This window comes from Lonchura striata, chromosome Z, assembly GCF_050655825.1.
Source record: "Lonchura striata isolate lonStrDom1 chromosome Z, ASM5065582v1, whole genome shotgun sequence".
Lineage (NCBI taxonomy): Eukaryota > Metazoa > Chordata > Aves > Passeriformes > Estrildidae > Lonchura > Lonchura striata.
In genome coordinates, this window is record NC_140740.1 from 60,484,486 (window position 1) to 60,501,197 (window position 16,712).

Consider the following 16,712-nt stretch of genomic DNA (forward strand, 5'->3'; position numbering starts at 1 on the left):
TATATGTTTTAGATTTTTTTTAAGTATTGATTTGATCTATTAAGATAGCTAGATTGGACAAAGATTATACTAATAAACACAAAATGTTTTCACAAGCTAAACTTCTTCATCTGAATCCAAGAGTAATACTGTAAGAAGAGCATTTCTCCAGATAGTTTATTACATTGCCTTGATTTAGGCTGTGCCAAGAGAGATGATAAACAGGCTTCAACTTGATTGAAACACTCTTGCCAGTGTTAACATTTCATGCAAGCAAGCAATGACAGTTTTTATAAATTTGAAAAAAAACCCAAATCTCTAAAAATTTGTGGTTTTCATAAGTTACCAAATACAGTTGATTATAAGTTATTATTTTTAAAAGTCGTCAAGAATCTTTGGTAAATGAACAAAATAGCAAAAAAAAGACAAGGCTGGATAAGAAGCCTCTGAATTCTGGTCCTGTGCTCTGTGTCCTTCTCAGTGTCCAATGAATTGACATCTCATGATTGTTTAGTTATCTTCCTAAAGCCTTTGCTGCTAAACTTTAATGACTGATTAAGAAATATATATTTTAGGGCAATAAAATAAAAATTTTGTTGCCTTCCTGGCAGTGGAGTATATCTTTAAAATAAACTCTCATGGTGAGAGTTGAACAAGTAGCTAAAGTGTATTTTTTTTTCCTTTTTGTTTTCTTTTAATCTTTCCCAAATTCCAGCAAGCGTGTAAATAGGGCTGGAGTATAAGTTACACATATTTAGGTAAATCAAAATTCGTGCTGAGTTTCTTGTAATCATGGGCAAGTTTTCATGTTGTAAGAGCTATGAAACAGAAGTAAACAATATGTAGAGATTCTGATCCTCAGGGATCAGAAAATCCCCCAGCACAAAGCATTAGGGCACTAGAAGTATCATTCCGTGATTGCTTTGCTTGTGCTTATATTCCTATTTCGATATTCTTAGCCAAAGAAATTGTGTGCAGGTATTCCCAGTGGACACTGTGCTTTGCAGAACTTCACCTGACTCGGATGGTACATCACTGCAACTAAACACAAGCGACCAGTGAACAAGGTTTCTGGAAAGAGGGCCTGGGACTGTGTGACATCATGAAGAATGTGCTATGCCAGAGTGGATTTTTAGAGGCTGAAACTCAGCTGTATGCCCCTGAAAGTAGGAAGGAGGTATGTAAGGATATAAGCCTGACAGGATTGCTTTGGAGGATGGAGTAGAGCAAAGGGAGTCAACTCTGATGCAACACCTACACTGTGGTTTGGTGGGAATGCTCCCTGAAGATACCTGTCCCTAGAACCAAGAGTAGCTTCATCCTGGACAAGGGCAGTCAAGTAGAGCAAAGGAGGTGAATCCATCTGTCTCAGCTATCTGGAATCCAAGACTCTTGTTTGCTGCCTGATCCCTGTTTATGTAATAATGTAAATGTAGACTGTGTGGCTATTGTGAGTTTTAGGAAGAGCATTTAATTAGCAATTGCTTCATACTCTAGCATTGTACAAAAGTACTTAGTGTGATGCAAAATTTAAAATATATATATTTCCTAAAAATCTTTCTAAGAATCACTTTTATAGTGTTTGATTGTATTACTGTCAAGACCATTCTCAGTCCTAGCTTGCAAGTATTTTCTCTAACATCATTCAAGAGCCTTGAAGGATGTCTCTTTGGAACGTGTTTCCTAGTCTATTTTAAACAACATTTTCACTTCTGCTTTAAATTTAGTATTTGACTGTGTTTCTTTAAAGGTTTTTTATGTGCTCTTCGTGTAAGGGCTTTGAATGTGCCTCTGAAAACCACTAAACAACAAAGTTGTTGTTGCCATTGCTGCTTGATCTGTCTGGGAGGCCAGTCCCACACAAACCTCCTTCTCTCTCCAGAATGCTGCATATTGTAAATACAACAACAACTTTCAGTTTAGTCAGAGGAAAAAAATGCAGTAGCTTTCTCTTCTTTCAGATCATGAATTAATTTTTTGTTTTGTGTACACCAGTTTCAATAGCTGCACAGTCATTTACATTAACCAGAAGGCTTCAGCTATAACAAAAAACATGAGGGATGTGGTGAGATGGCTTTTAAAATTTGCCATTCTGGCATTGCACAGAGCATTATATTTAGATGGGTTCCCAGATTTTCATTCCTTTTTATACTTTTCAAGCTCTGCATGTGCTGTAATCCCAGATATTTATTTGAGAAATTATATTAAAAGGATATTTCAATCATGTAGCAGGAAGATGTATGTTTCTGTTTGAGTCGGTGAACTCTGACACTTCACACTGTAATAAGTCTAGCTCTATTCATATGACTGAAAAGAAAGTTGGGAAAGACAAACTAAATGAAGAGGAAAGAACAATATTATTCGTATTATGTCTGCTCTCCAAATCTAAATCAAAAATTATCCTTCCATTCCATAGGAGTTTTTGAGATATTGCAACCTTTTTCCCCATGCTGAAATGGGAGGAAGAATTTAAGCATAGGAAAATACAAAAAATTAAAAGCTAAAATAATAATCCAAATCTGGAGAAAGAAGAGGGCAGGCAATTCCAATTGTATCTCATTTGCCAGTCTGATTTTACTGCTTGTTTCTGCTCAACTAATTGTTGCCAGCTGTCTTAACGTATGCTTAGAAGGTGGCAATGTTTTAGCACAAGAGATATCTAACAGAGCTATTGGTGATGCTATTTCAGTTTTTTCAGCTCCAACTCAACTAGGCAATTAAACATGTTTTCAGTATGTTATCTGTTCATGCCAGAAAGGGCTGCAAATCAGAACTTCCCCCATGTACTTTTCCGATAATGCAAGTGAAAGCATTTTGCACCAAGAAAAACTGCAGCTCTGAGGAAGGCAAAAGAAGATCTTCTTTGGACTGTGTATTTGTGGAGGAAGTGGAATGGATGGATGGATGGATGGATGGATGGATGGATGGATGGATGGATGGATGGAGAGAGGCAAGCAAACTACAGTTTATGTAGTTTCTGTAATGTGTTACTGTCTCAGGCTGTACACTGGGATGACCTCATGTCGCCCATTCTCCAGTCAGGTAGAGTTTTCCTTAAAACTGTGGTCAGGAACAGGCCTATCCAAAACATTTCACAGAAATGTAATTGGATATAATTTAGAGATAGGATTTTCAAATAATTCAGATTTTCAGAGAATGTCCTTCCAGCTCAAACAGTCATATCCTGAAGACTTGGGCTGTCTCTGACAGAATCCAGCATGTGCCAGAGGAGTTGCCCTGCAGGGAAGCTGGACAGCCCTTGCCACAGAGCTTCCTTGCTACTAGGAATTTCATAGCCTAGAGTCAAACTTAGAGCCAAAATGTAGAAATCCAGGGCTTCTAGTGTCAGCAACTATATGCCAGCTCAAATGTTTAGACTGCAGACATGTCCAGCACTTCTTAAGCCTGTCATGTAGCCTACCACAATTATCATTGGAAGATCTCTTAAGTCTTTCAAATTAAAATGCATTAAAATTACTTCTAAAACAAGAAATAAGAAAATAGTCAGATCACCTGTACTAAACTACACTTCCTGCATCCCTAAAAAAGGCTTTTAGTGAAAAAACTTCCAGCATTACTTCTTCTTGACTGATGGGCAATCTTCCTACATGTAGTAAAGTTTCCATGCACATTGTCATCCCTCCATCCATTTTGTGGATAGATTTCTAAACCTGAGAGGTCTATCAGCTACTATACTTGTGATGCTAGATATTATTTGAAGTCTGAGTATTGAATATCCAGTCATCACGGATCAAATCCTGATAACACAGAGATCCGATTCTTTCGTGTATATTGACTTGGAATGAGAATAAAGCAGAAAATGTGTATTTACTGTTACAGAGGATGTACAAAGAAGTGCTGTACTTAGAGGGAAACAATTAAAATCTTGAAGAGCAAATAGAGATGTAAGTCATTGCCTCTCAGTACAAGTATGTACAAGATGTAAATCACTGCCTCTCAGTATAAGAAATGCAAAAGTATGACTGCTAACAAAGCCCTAAAGGAAAATGTTTTCCTTTCACACACACAAAAAAAAAGCTTATGCCCCATCAAGGTGAAGAATGAAATATTGGGGAGGGGGAAGAAAAAAAGGAATTTAAAGTTTCAAGTAAAAATTAATTTCAAGCCAGAGTGGTAAACCTTTTGTTTAATAATCTAGAATTTACCATGAGAAACATTTTCACTGAAAAAAAATTTTAAAATTCCAAATCAGCTCCCATTTCCCAGTTTGGTCTTCATAGCAAGCCATGCCAGAACTGACCTCTTAAGTGCTGAACCCCAGACTTCTCTAACTGCATGCACAGTTGTCTGTACCAGTTTAAGGTGATTTGCTCCTTTGTTCTTTTTGAAAAGACGCTGTAATTTAAAGCTGTGAGCCATGGCTATGCTTGGGTTTCTGCCAGCATAAACTGCTGTCACATACAACTCTTCTTCCTCCTTGCTTTAGAAAATGAAAATATCCCTTCAAAGTTTGTGTTTTTACAAATTTTACTATTCTAGTGTCTTGCAACATATAATCTCTTATTTCTCCTCCATTCCTCTCCCAGTATAATCCAAACTAACCTTTCCTAAATACAACATCCAAGTTTGAAATTAACTGTACAAAAGATGTTTCATCATAGAATTATAAAAAGGTGTGGGCTGGAAGGGACAAAGACTACTTAGCTCCAAACCCCCTGTCCTGGGCAAGAACACCTCCTGTTTGGCCAGGTTGCTTAAAGTCCCATCCAGCCTGGCCTTTAACACTTCCAGGGATGGGGCATTTACAACTTCTGTCCACAACCTGTTCCAGTGCCTTGCCATTCTCACAATGAAGAATTTCGTCCCAATATCCAGTCTAAACCTGCCTCCTTTCAGTTTAAAGCCATTAACCCTTATTGTCTCACTACATTCCCTTTTAAAATGTCCCTCTTCAACTTTCTTGTAAGCCTCCTTTAGAAAGGCTGCTGAGAGGTGTCTCCAAAATAATTGTTTTTCCAATCTGAATAAGCCCAAATCCCTCAGTCTGTCTTCTTAGGAGTAGTTTCCAACCTTCTGATTATATTCGTGCTCTCCTCTGGACCTGTTTCAATGAGTCCATTCCCTTTGTATGTTGAGGGTTTGTTGCATTAAGGTTAAGCAATTTGGCCAGGACATAATCCACCTTGCATTCCACCTGGTCCTCAAAGATCAAAGAGGGTGAGTCTGACTAGGCCTAATCTCTGATTATAACCCATTTGGCACTAGAAGTCTCATAGTGTTCAGTAAGAGCTTGTGGTATCATATATTCATGAATGGTGTGATTAACCAGTAAGAAACTTTGGATCCAGTCACTTCAGTAAGAACTTTGCAATCACGGGTTCACAAATACTGTGGTTTATTGAAGCAACAGACATGCAGATTCAGCATTGTCATTGCTGAATGCCCTAGCTGCAATAGAGCTCTAATAACAATAATACTGTGCTAACCTGGGTGATAGTTACAACCATCCTACTCAGAAGCTTAGGAAGAAGGTGTTTCTTCTTGAGAGGAAGGAGAGGAAGGTAGCCAGTCAGCTATTGGTAAGGTGATTTTGAGTTTTTCTCCTAACTTAGATGGATCCTACCCATATATACAGCCCAGTCTTATTCCCTCCTTCTCTGTTACATACAGCATGATCTAAGCAGACAGTTTGAGTAATATGGTCATACACATGGTAGCATGTACTTCATTATGCTTACTAGTATTTGCAGGATGTGTGTTTTAATGCATAAATTCAGAGCAAGAGAAAATGGCCTCAAGCTGCACCATGGAAAAGTTCAGGTTGGACATAAGGAAGAATTTCCGCACTTAAGAGGTTGTCAAGCACTGGAACAAACTATCCATGGAAGTGCTGGAGTCTTAGTGCTATGGAACTTAGTGCTATGGTTTAGTTGGCATGATGATGATCAGTCAAAAGCCTTGATGATCTTAGAGGTCTTTTCCAGCCTTAGTCATTCTATGACGCAACGATTCCAGAAGTTACATTTTTGGTGATGGTGCCCTTTGAAGTTCCAGTCACATGACTATTGCATTCTGTACAATTTCTCAGAGCCATTGCCCATCCTATCTGCACAGGCCCTTCTCCTTCATCCAGCCCATCCTTTCTTGATGTGCATTATGCAGTTCTCCCTTTGCAAAGTTAACATAGGCAGGTACACAGTGTGAGCCATAGGCAGCAAGCCTTGGGCCTTGCTGGATCTTTCACCATCATCCCACAGGGTATGGTGCTCCAGGTGGGGTCTCACAAGTGATAAGTAGAGGGGTCTGACTGTAACAGTATTCCATTTCTGATGGAAGTACTTCTAGTACACACCAGTAGTGTGTTTGTCTTTATTTCTTACTGCATCACATTGCACGCCTATAGCTCCAATTTACTCAACTTCATACTAAGCTGCTATTTCTCACAACTCATTTTCAATGGATCTTTTTGTTATAGTCACTACAGGGTCAAATTCTTCATAATCCAAGTACAAAAAAATTATTTTTCTTCTAAAAATATGGAGTTGTTTTATCACAGCATTTCTGATGACATAAGGTGCTAAGAAATTTTAGCGTGGCATAATTTCCTGTGTGCACATCACATTTTTATTACTACCTGCGTATCATTCCTTTGTATCTTTTTACATCTGAGTCAGCACTAAAAATATGAAGGACATTCTGAAAAATATGCAATTTAAACTAACAAGGAATTAAAGAAATTTCAGAAGGATCTCTTGAAGTTTAACTTCCTCAATGTGAAATCCTTACAGTGAATTCACAAGACCTTTCCTTGCCCTTAGCATTAATTCTTCATCCTTATTCAATTCTTTCTGGTGATTGACATGAGACTTGCTAAAAACTTCATGGAATTGCCTTGCTTAATGCAAAGAAAATTTGGGAGTATTAATTCTTCTACATCAAGCAGCACAAACTCTAATATTGCATTTTTAAAACCACAGAACTGTGGGGTCACTTTGCCAAAGGAGAATGACTGTAGTATTTGTCTATGTTTCAGAAATGCCCACAGTTAAACAATATTACTTCAATCACAAAATACCATTCCAAGGAAAATGGTACTACCTAACATTAGGCCTAGAAGAATACAGAAAACATAGATGTATTTGGTAAACAGAAAATGAAATTGAAACTTTTTGAAGCTTTTACGTTTCTCTTTGAACTGAAAACTATTCTTACTTTAAGTATGTATTTTATCTTCTGTTGCAGAAATTGTGTGTATCCCTATCCATTTACTTACCAAAATCCATCTCTACTTATCACTTTCCATTTTCCATCAGATGTATAACAAAGGTAATGAATCTTACACAGTAAAATGCAAACAGTTCCAGAAATATAATTATGTGCTAGTGATCTGGGGATTTAAATTTTACTACTGGAAGACTGATGATGATTTTTTCACTTCTAAAACTAGAGAGCTGTAATGGATTTAGAATTTCTTCCCATGGAGTAGCATCGGGTGTTTTTGCTGGTGAGGCCGTATCTTGAGTACTGTGTCCAGCCCTGAGCCCTCACTGCAAGGTCATTAAGGTGGTGGAGCCATTGAAGGGTCTAGAGTACAAATCTTATGAGAAGGGCCTGAGGGAACCTGGAGAGAAGGAGGCTCAGTAGTGACCTTATCACTGTCGACAACTGCCTGAAATTGTAGCTGGGAGTCTCTTCTCCTAGGCAACCAGTGACAGGGCAAGAGTTGGACAAGAGAAGGTGCTGCTTGTCAGGATGCACATCAGTAAGAATTTCTTCATGGGAAGGGTTGTTAAGCTATGGAATGGACTGCCATCCAAACGGTGGAATTGCCATCTAAGTGGTGGAGTCACCATCCATGGAGGTGATCAAGAAAGAAACAGCTGGATGTGGCACTTAGTGCCATGGCCTAGTTAAGAGGGTGATATCTTAAAAGGTGGGACTTGATAATCCCAGAGGTCTTTTACAGCCTAAATGATTCTGTGCTGTGATTGTGTTGCCAACATTGAGTGATCAAAGAAGAAAAAGGAAAAGAAGGGGGAGAAATCCTGATCACAAAAAGCTGAAGGTGCTGGTAAAAGCAATGAGAATTAAATAAAAATGCATGCTGAGAGCTGCTTATTTACCTAAAGATGTTTGGATTTGCAGTGTTCCTCTTTCATGTTTTGTGCAATAGGCCAGGTTGTGGAGTGGTATTTATTTATGTACATATTTTTTAGTGAAAGATGAGATTATGATGTAGTCATTAGCTCCTTAAGAGATATGTTCAGTTGTAAGAACTGTCAAAATGGTGTCTAATTATCACTGATGTGAGGAATTTCTGACATAGAGAGTAGATTTTGGAACATATATTGAGGAACTTCTGACATTTAGAATAGATTTTTGAAAGTGCAGTAACAATTGCCTCTGAAACTTGTAGTGCCAGATTTAGAAAGACATGTACACAAAAATACCCACTAAGTAGAACACTGAGACTGCTATGGAATGTGATATGGAACTAGAAGTTATGTACTAAGTGGCTCAATATGATGCCATGCTTTTCCTCCTAATGGCAGTACGGTTGTCATGCACATGGACAACGGAATGGGCTTTAGAAAAAATACTTCTGCTACTGATACAGAATAATTATTTATGGAGGTTAAAAAGCATGGCATTGAAGAAAACAGAGTTTATAAAACAAGCAGAATAGTCCAACAAAATCCAAAGAGTCATACTATAATATAGTCACAGTCCAGCTCTTGTCTTTCAAGTCATTCAGAAGCACACAAATAAATGAGAACAACTGCCTTCCTGAATAATTATTATTAATTCTGAAATATAATTGATAAAAATAATGGAAAATGGCAATGTTAAGCAAATTATATCCACACTCTAATTAATAGAATCAGGCCACTTTAGATTTAAAAATCAATTTTGTAGCAAGAACTAAGTAGAGATATCAGCACATCTTCTCAGAGACAAGCTATTGATTAACACCGAGTCCAGGATATTTAAATTATACTGGCTACTGGCACTTTGCCAGTACAAAACTGTGTCAGTTGCAACACATATGTTTCATGTGTTGTATAAAGCCATTGGACAGGTGGTTATATTAGTCTCACCTGAAAAATGCTTAGAAGAAAACACAATTCACTGCATGTATTTCCCTGAATTCTGCCTGAGGGACAGAACAAGGAGTGCTGCACTGGCAAGCCTTTTTCAGCCCTCACCCTCAAACTCATTGACACTAATCAAGGAAGGGCAGCAAGGAGACAGATGATGAAAGATGTTCCCATGCTCCTTCAGACTGATTTGGTTTAGAAACCACTTCAAAGGATGTGGTCAGGAGCACAGCTCTTGGTTTTACATCTGTGGAGCTTCATCTCTGAGGTCTCTCCTCCTCATCTTATCCACTCTGTGCTGGGCTGTCTGATGAATATTGAACCTGGCTGCGTGGTTTTCTCTTTCATAGAAAAGGCACAATTACCCTTTTTTTTTTTTTTTCCTAAGTATTATCATAAGAATATTCTACCTGGCATTAAATACAACATTCAAAACACAGAGCCAGCCACTTAGAGCAAATAATTTAGAACTTGTAATACTAGAACTTCAAAGGGATTTACCATCCATTCAAACTAATGAATGGGAACCACACTCTTTTGATAACTCAGTGGGGCTATATGTGGTTTTACTCCATAACCTTCCAATTGTATGTAGACTTCTTCATTTGGAATAAAAACCCAGTCAAATAGACTAAATCTCCTATTGCATCTTCACTTTGCAGGTTCTGTTTTGCACACACTCTTTGGATTTTCATAGTCTCTGAAAGACATGGATGCTTAAGGGTTTCAGCTATTTCAAATTCAGCTGAAGTCTGATACAGGTCTTCAGTTGAATGCTAAGCATTTTTGTCGTCTATGAGAAGGGCTGGTCTTAGAAAATCGACAGGGATGGAAAAGAATAAACTGAGATTCATTTATAGAGTTCTATTTTGGTAAAAGGGCTGCAAGGATCCTATATTTCACCTTGTTTAGACTAGTTAATTTATAGAATATAGTGATCAAAAAGTAAGACCTTGGATCACAGGATCATGCTCCACCTTCAGCTGCTGACAGTTTTGTCTGAGCAAGAACAGCACAGCATGTTGCACAGTAAACAGCAGATATATCTGTGAGAGCTGGTCACATTTCTGCATGCATAGACACTAACCAGACCTGTACACACAGAGTGTTTAATTCTCACTTTGCTGCATGGTAACAGCTGATAACACTCAGACCTTCCCCTCCTCTTTTTGGGAATTTCCCTCGAGTGCGCAGTCTAATGCAATGGCCAAATACAGCTCAACTGTGTCTAACTCTGGTGTGGGTTAGTGACAATAATATTCAGGATATAAATATCCTAATTCTGGCTTAACCTTGGGCCACCAGACTGCATGACAAGCATGCAGAGAACCAAACGCGCTTGGAGGACTGTAACTTAACAGCTGCCACAGTTGACAGGCATTCCCATTCAGAAGGCCTCTAGGGATTCACACATAACTATTACACTACCCTCTGAAATATTGCTGGCAAGAACTTATTAAATTTTATGACCCCCGGCCTTTCTCAGGATGGTTGCACATCTGTCTTGGCTTTTTTTCCCACCATTGCTTGCCCTTTTTACTGCATGGTACTTCAAACTGTCAGTATTGACAGTCCTTTAAAATCCACCTATAATTTGCAGCAGAATATAGGAGCTTTTCACAGGATTAATGACTAGAAAACTGTTAATGAATCTCATTAATAATTAGCTGGAAAGTAATCCTGATATCATTGCCTGATTCCAGAAGAAAAGAGAAGTCATACTTTGCTTTTTAGTGAGGAAGCTAGGTGAGGGAAACTGTTGAGGGAATTACTTGACTCCACGAATACCTACTGTTCCATCTGACAAGAAATATTGGAAGTACATAGATATTTATGAAGAAACCTATAGAGTGTCATAACAGGACTTAGAAAATGGATCAATTATTTTACATCACTCATTTTAGGCATGCTAATACCTATCTCACTCTCACTACAATTGCAGCTGAAAATTTGTAGTAATGAGGAATATTCTGCAAATGCTGGAAAGTAAGAACTGTTTTAGTTCTAGAAAAAGCAGCAGATGAAATGCACTACATTAATTTGGCCAAAATATGCAAATCAAATTTTACAAATCAAACTAAATTTAAATAATGCCTAAGAAATGGCACACACAGGGACTCTTCACAAGTACTCCTCTAATTCTGGAAACTTCATAAGGACATGAACAAAAAATACACACTAAATGGTTATTAGGAAAAAGTCATCTGTCAATGGATTTATTTGCAAAGATCAGCTTTCATTGTCTGTCTTACAAATCTACACATTATTTCATCCTGATAATATCATTATAAGGTTGTATGATATTGGCCAAGGTTAAATAGCACACACTTTATTTCAATCTACAAACTGAAGTCAATCAACATGCCTTGATATCACTCCTCCAAATTCTCAATAGAACTGAGTAATAAAGAAGAGGTAAATCAAACCTAACTACTTTAGCTCCAGCCAGACTGTCTCCACTCAAAGCATCCATTCAGCTGGGAAGTACATCAAAATTTATAGCACAGACATTTACCGTGAAAGGCTTTAACACTATGAGGAATCCTATACTCGTGCCTGGAAAGCCAATGATATGACACAGAGCCTATATTTGCACTGTCCTAGAGTAGTGCTCAGTAGCTGACTACAACAGCAAGCAAAAGTCTTTTTTATGCTCTGAATGTTATTTTGTCTGTGTACACTGATACTGGATTTGTTTTCCTCAAAGCTGAAAACAACAAAACATTAGAAATAGTAAGAGCTCTAGCCTTTTTTTTTCTCTCCAACTGAGAGTACAGAATCCCAGAACACTGATGTCATTCTCCATCAAAAAGTTGGGCAACACATTCCTATTTCCAATATCATGAATGAGTAGCACAGAGCAAAAAAAATCTTGCAGAGCAAATATAGAGCAAATCTATTTTCCTAGACAATGAAAGTTATCAAAATAATTGTGATTGCAAACATTAATATTGCTGGCAACCTCATAATTTAATTCTCAACATTATCAGTGATAATATGAAAGAGATGAGTATCTGAATTACTCTCTTAACATGAAACAATAATCATCTTGTTTGGACAACCTCTCACAGATTTAGTGAGAGAAAGATGCTTAGTGTATCAGAGGGAGCAGAAGTAAACCTCTGTTTCCTCTTTCAACCATAAGTCTAATTATATCAGGTGAATTAGTTCCACACTATTTTTTTCATATTCGGGTCCAGATGTAAAAGGCAATTGCACAGCTGTTGGAGTGCATGCCCTTTGCAACATTTGTTTTGCTAACAGTTTGAAAGGCAAAGCCTGAATATAATAAGAGGGGTATTTATCCAAGACTCATGATCCTCGATCCTGTTTACCAAACAGGTAAACAAACATTAATGTAACAGAACTCTTAATGCATTTCTGAGTAATCAGCTGTCCTCATTCTTAAACTGCAACATCAGCACATAGCATGTTTGACATTTATTGTACGGTTTCACTACAAAGAAATACAATCGTTTTCTACTATCCTAGTCAAAATGGGATATTATGACTGATTATATTACATCTTTCAGTGAGGGAGTTCTAATTGTGTTTATGTTGACCTAGCACTTCACTTACTTTTCTTCACTATTTATACATTCTCTATGTAGAAATCCTTCTTGTTTTGTCAGGGCTTTTTTTATAACTAATTCGGTGATAATATTTATCTCTTTATTCTGCCCATCTAGAACAGTTCAGCTTTTCAAAATCTCCCTGTTTTTTTTTTCTCCACTTTACTTCAGCAAATCTTGGAAAGAAAGTTATGTTTAGAACTTAAAAGAGGTACCAGCTGTTAATGGACAGAAAGTTTCAGCTTGAGAGATCATACTTTCAAAATTATTTTTGGCCTATATTGGCTCTGAATAATTCACATTTTCCCTACTCTGGTGCCTTTGTCTTCTCTTGTGTTTGCTAATTGCCGGTCAATGGCTATGCATTCACTTTTCAGGAGGGCTTTTAATCTGACATGACCAATGCATATTAAGAAAAAAACAAGTGAAAAGCTGAAACACAACACCATAAGGCAAGCTACATGAAGTCAAGCATAGCCTGAGTTGCTAACCCTGAAAGTTTATTTTTTGATACAACTCAATTTCTTTGCCAGAGCAAGTCAGTGGGGGACTGTTTTTTATTCTGTTATAAAGCTGCTAGAGCTGAGAAAAGTAATAATTTCTTCTCTGCTAGGTATTACAAAATTGGAAGAGAATGATATTGTGTGTTGCCCCAAAATGTCTTCAGAAGTTTCAACATTTCTTTGGAAAGGGAAAATTCATACTGGATTTCATTCTGAAATGAGATTTCATTTCAGATATTTCAAATCAAACTCCCAACAACAACAGAAGTAACCACAGTTTTTAAGTGCTACTCTACGGAACTTTGCAAACCTGAAAACCCTCCTGGACTGCTGATTTCTAGGGCAACACACAGGATAGGAGCTTTCAGGGGTGCCAACCCATTAAATCTTAGGTCACAAACCTGACAATACATTATAGGTATATACCAAGCATACAGCTGAGCAAACTGGCAAATCCCTGATAGAAATTTGCCTGGCAGCTAATCTTGGCAGCTCTCCTTGCAGGAAGTGTTCTCAGTCTGTCCCAAGATTCCCAGGTTAGTATTTTCTTCTGAGCTGATTTCATGTTATTTAGTTCACATTTTTTAACAGAAAAAGAAGATCTATTTGGACATTTCTGAACAGTTCTAATAAAATTTGTCACTAGGGTTACCAGCAACAGCTGGTAATAGACAGAATGTATAATATATATAATCAGGCATCAATAACAGCTGGTAATTGTCAGAATATATAAAATCAGGCATTATTCCCTCTATCTCAGATTCCCCTGGTTTTGTTTTTGGTTAATTCATTTTCACTGTAGACGACCTATTAAATCCTGTTACCTGTCATATCCTTTAGTTTACAGTCCTTACTGAGCTTGAGTTCTGAGTCACATCCTTCATATTGCAGCCACTTGCATGATCTTTACCAGGCAAAGGTCTTTCTTTCTCCTCACTAGCCTTCTAGATTAATCCTTCTGTTTCTTGAAAGTACTAACCTCCCTTCCTGTTGTGAAGAAATTTTTGTATTTTCTAAGAAAGGAATATTCACCTTCAGTGAATTTGGTTTGCTAGAGCAGCTAGTTTTAAACACATTGTTCAAGTAATTCTAAAATATATTAAGATACACCTAATTAATTAAGATGTAGCTGAAACTGCCTACTGTGCACTGTGTTATGTAGAACCATGCTCTGAAATGACTAGCATTAATAAAAGTCTGAGCCCCCCTTGGGATTCTAATAAACTATTTCTGATTATCCACAGGCTGACAGTGACTGACAGTGGTATGTCCTGTTTTTCCACACTAATGCAGGTTTTCTAGAAACCCTTACCTTACATCAGCAATCTTAACCCATTTGAGTTAAATTTCCCAACACACTTCAACACATGTGAAATAGCAAACAGGGATTGCTGTCAGGTTTGCAGTTTTTTCATATGATGCATTTTCTGAGCGGAAAACTTGACCTTATTCTCATTCAAACTCCTTCCTACACTGAAATATATTGAAGGCCTTCTGTGCATACCTATTATTTGTCACAGAATGACCTCTGAAATGCAGTAAGATTTTCTCAAACATATGCTTCATCAGAGGGTGCACCATATATATCACTTCTGTCTCCTGAAAATATTAACTTGAGATATTTTCAAGACTACATGTTATTCTAGAGATTGCATTTTGAAGAAATGTGTGAAGAAACGTCTCTATGAAGGAAGCTGGCTAGCCATATGTATTCATAACATGTATACAAAGCTCAAACACCTGCAACTCAGATACCTAAGGTTTTTCTACAATCCCTTAGTGAATCTGATTCCATGGGGTAAAGCTGAGCTACATTGAGTCCAACTTCCATATGCTATCTGACAATACTACTTCAAGAGAAACTCTTCTCACATGTCTTAAATCAACATAGAGAAGAAGCTCCACAGGAATCTGAAAGATCAGAAGAATAATCTGGTGTCACCTTGAGTGCTGTCAAGCACAAAGGATGACCAAAATAGATACAGCTCTGTTCCAGTACATTATGGTTACCATATGTGACTTAGGAAGTATATCATAATATCTCATGACAATGTCTACCAAAGCACAAACAACAGGAACCTCTCCCACCAATACATTATTACAACTCATGAACTGATTTCTCAGCTGCAACTGCAACTGTTGCCTGTTCTTACTCCATGAATAATCAAAATCTTGCCTATAAAAATACATATATTCATTAAAAGTTAATCTATAGTTCATTCGCTGTTATCTAATAATGGGATTTCAAATACAGGATAGGGATGATGAATTAACTACATGTGGCAAGGCCTTTTGCCGGATCACAGCCAGGGTGAAAGGTTTTGGGGCTACAGTCTGGAGAGACAAAGGTCAGCCAGCAAAGGGCATGGTTACATGCAGCTCATTAGCCTCCTAGAAAGCAGCCTGCAGCAGCAGAGAAGGAGAAAGTGGGGAAGGGAGTTCCTAGTGAAATTCATAGGGTAAGGATTGATCTTAAACTGTAATGAAGAGTTTCTAAAGATCTTTTTTGCTGTTGTTTCATGCTATTCCTGAATTAAAAATATGTTTAAACAGTACTCCTATCTTGCTGTGGCTTTCTAAGAACTTAGTGGCAAAAATCACAGAGAACTATTTTTCCATGTGGATAGGAAAATATATGGGATTTTACAGGTTTCAGATCATTACTCTGAAATTTTAGTCTTCCCCAACTGGATATTTACAATTATGATTTAAAAGAGATGGGAAGTAAGTATTGGATAGTAATCTTCAAGACTTGTTTGTTTCAGTGGAGATCCTGCAGGTCTTCAAAGAAGCAGACTTTATTTTCACCAAAGACCAATTGGTCTTGTAGGCTGAGTTCTGGGGGTGGTTTCTTCAGAGGAGAATGGATTCAGACATTTCCTAACAAGAGAAGATGAAGGAACTTGCAGAGATTGTGATTCCCTGGGAGAATCTGGATAATTAGCAGCAACTTGCTTTTAGTTAGTATGTAACACAGATCTGTAGCAAGTCGCATCATACTATCATTGCAAGCAGGAGTCTGATAAATGCTGCAGCATAATGGCAGTAATGCATCCAGCATCTGGAAGCCTGCTTGAGCTAACCCTGTACATTGCTGGAGTATAGGCATATCATGCTTGTTCAACTACACCATGCCATCAAGTAAAATACAAGGGAACACTTCAATAAATGTCAGAGTTTGGCATCTACCAAATTAGCACAGCATTGTCAGGAATGGGACCACACTCCCAGTACTAAAAGTGATTTCAGCATTTATTGTAATAAAAAGGAAAAGGCCTAGAGCAAGGGGGCCCGCGGGCTGAGCAGGAGCGTTCCCGTCGAGGATGCTGCGGCACCGGCGCTGGGTCCGCTGAGCAGCGATGTCCCCGATGGGCCAGGTAGGGCGGCACGGCTCCACGGGGTCAGAAGCCCCCTTTCTATCCTGTTTTTTGTCTCTTTGGATTGGTTTCTGTTTGGATCCTGCATTTGCATGAAGGTTTAAGGCGCTTGATTGCCCCATTACAGTTCTGTCCAGGCAGGCTCGTTTCGCTTGGGGGGTGGTGCACTGTACTTAGATGTAATATGGGACATGGAGTACTGTATTTCTTACAGTTGTAAGA

The 16,712-nt window shown here is 38.0% G+C and overlaps 1 long non-coding RNA gene across 5 annotated transcripts in view; it reads right to left on the minus strand.

Moving 5' to 3' along the window:
• LOC146763857 (uncharacterized) overlaps positions 1–16,712 on the minus strand; it is a 67,240-nt gene that overhangs the window by 19,111 nt on the left and 31,417 nt on the right. The gene's annotated exons all lie outside the window — the stretch shown is intronic.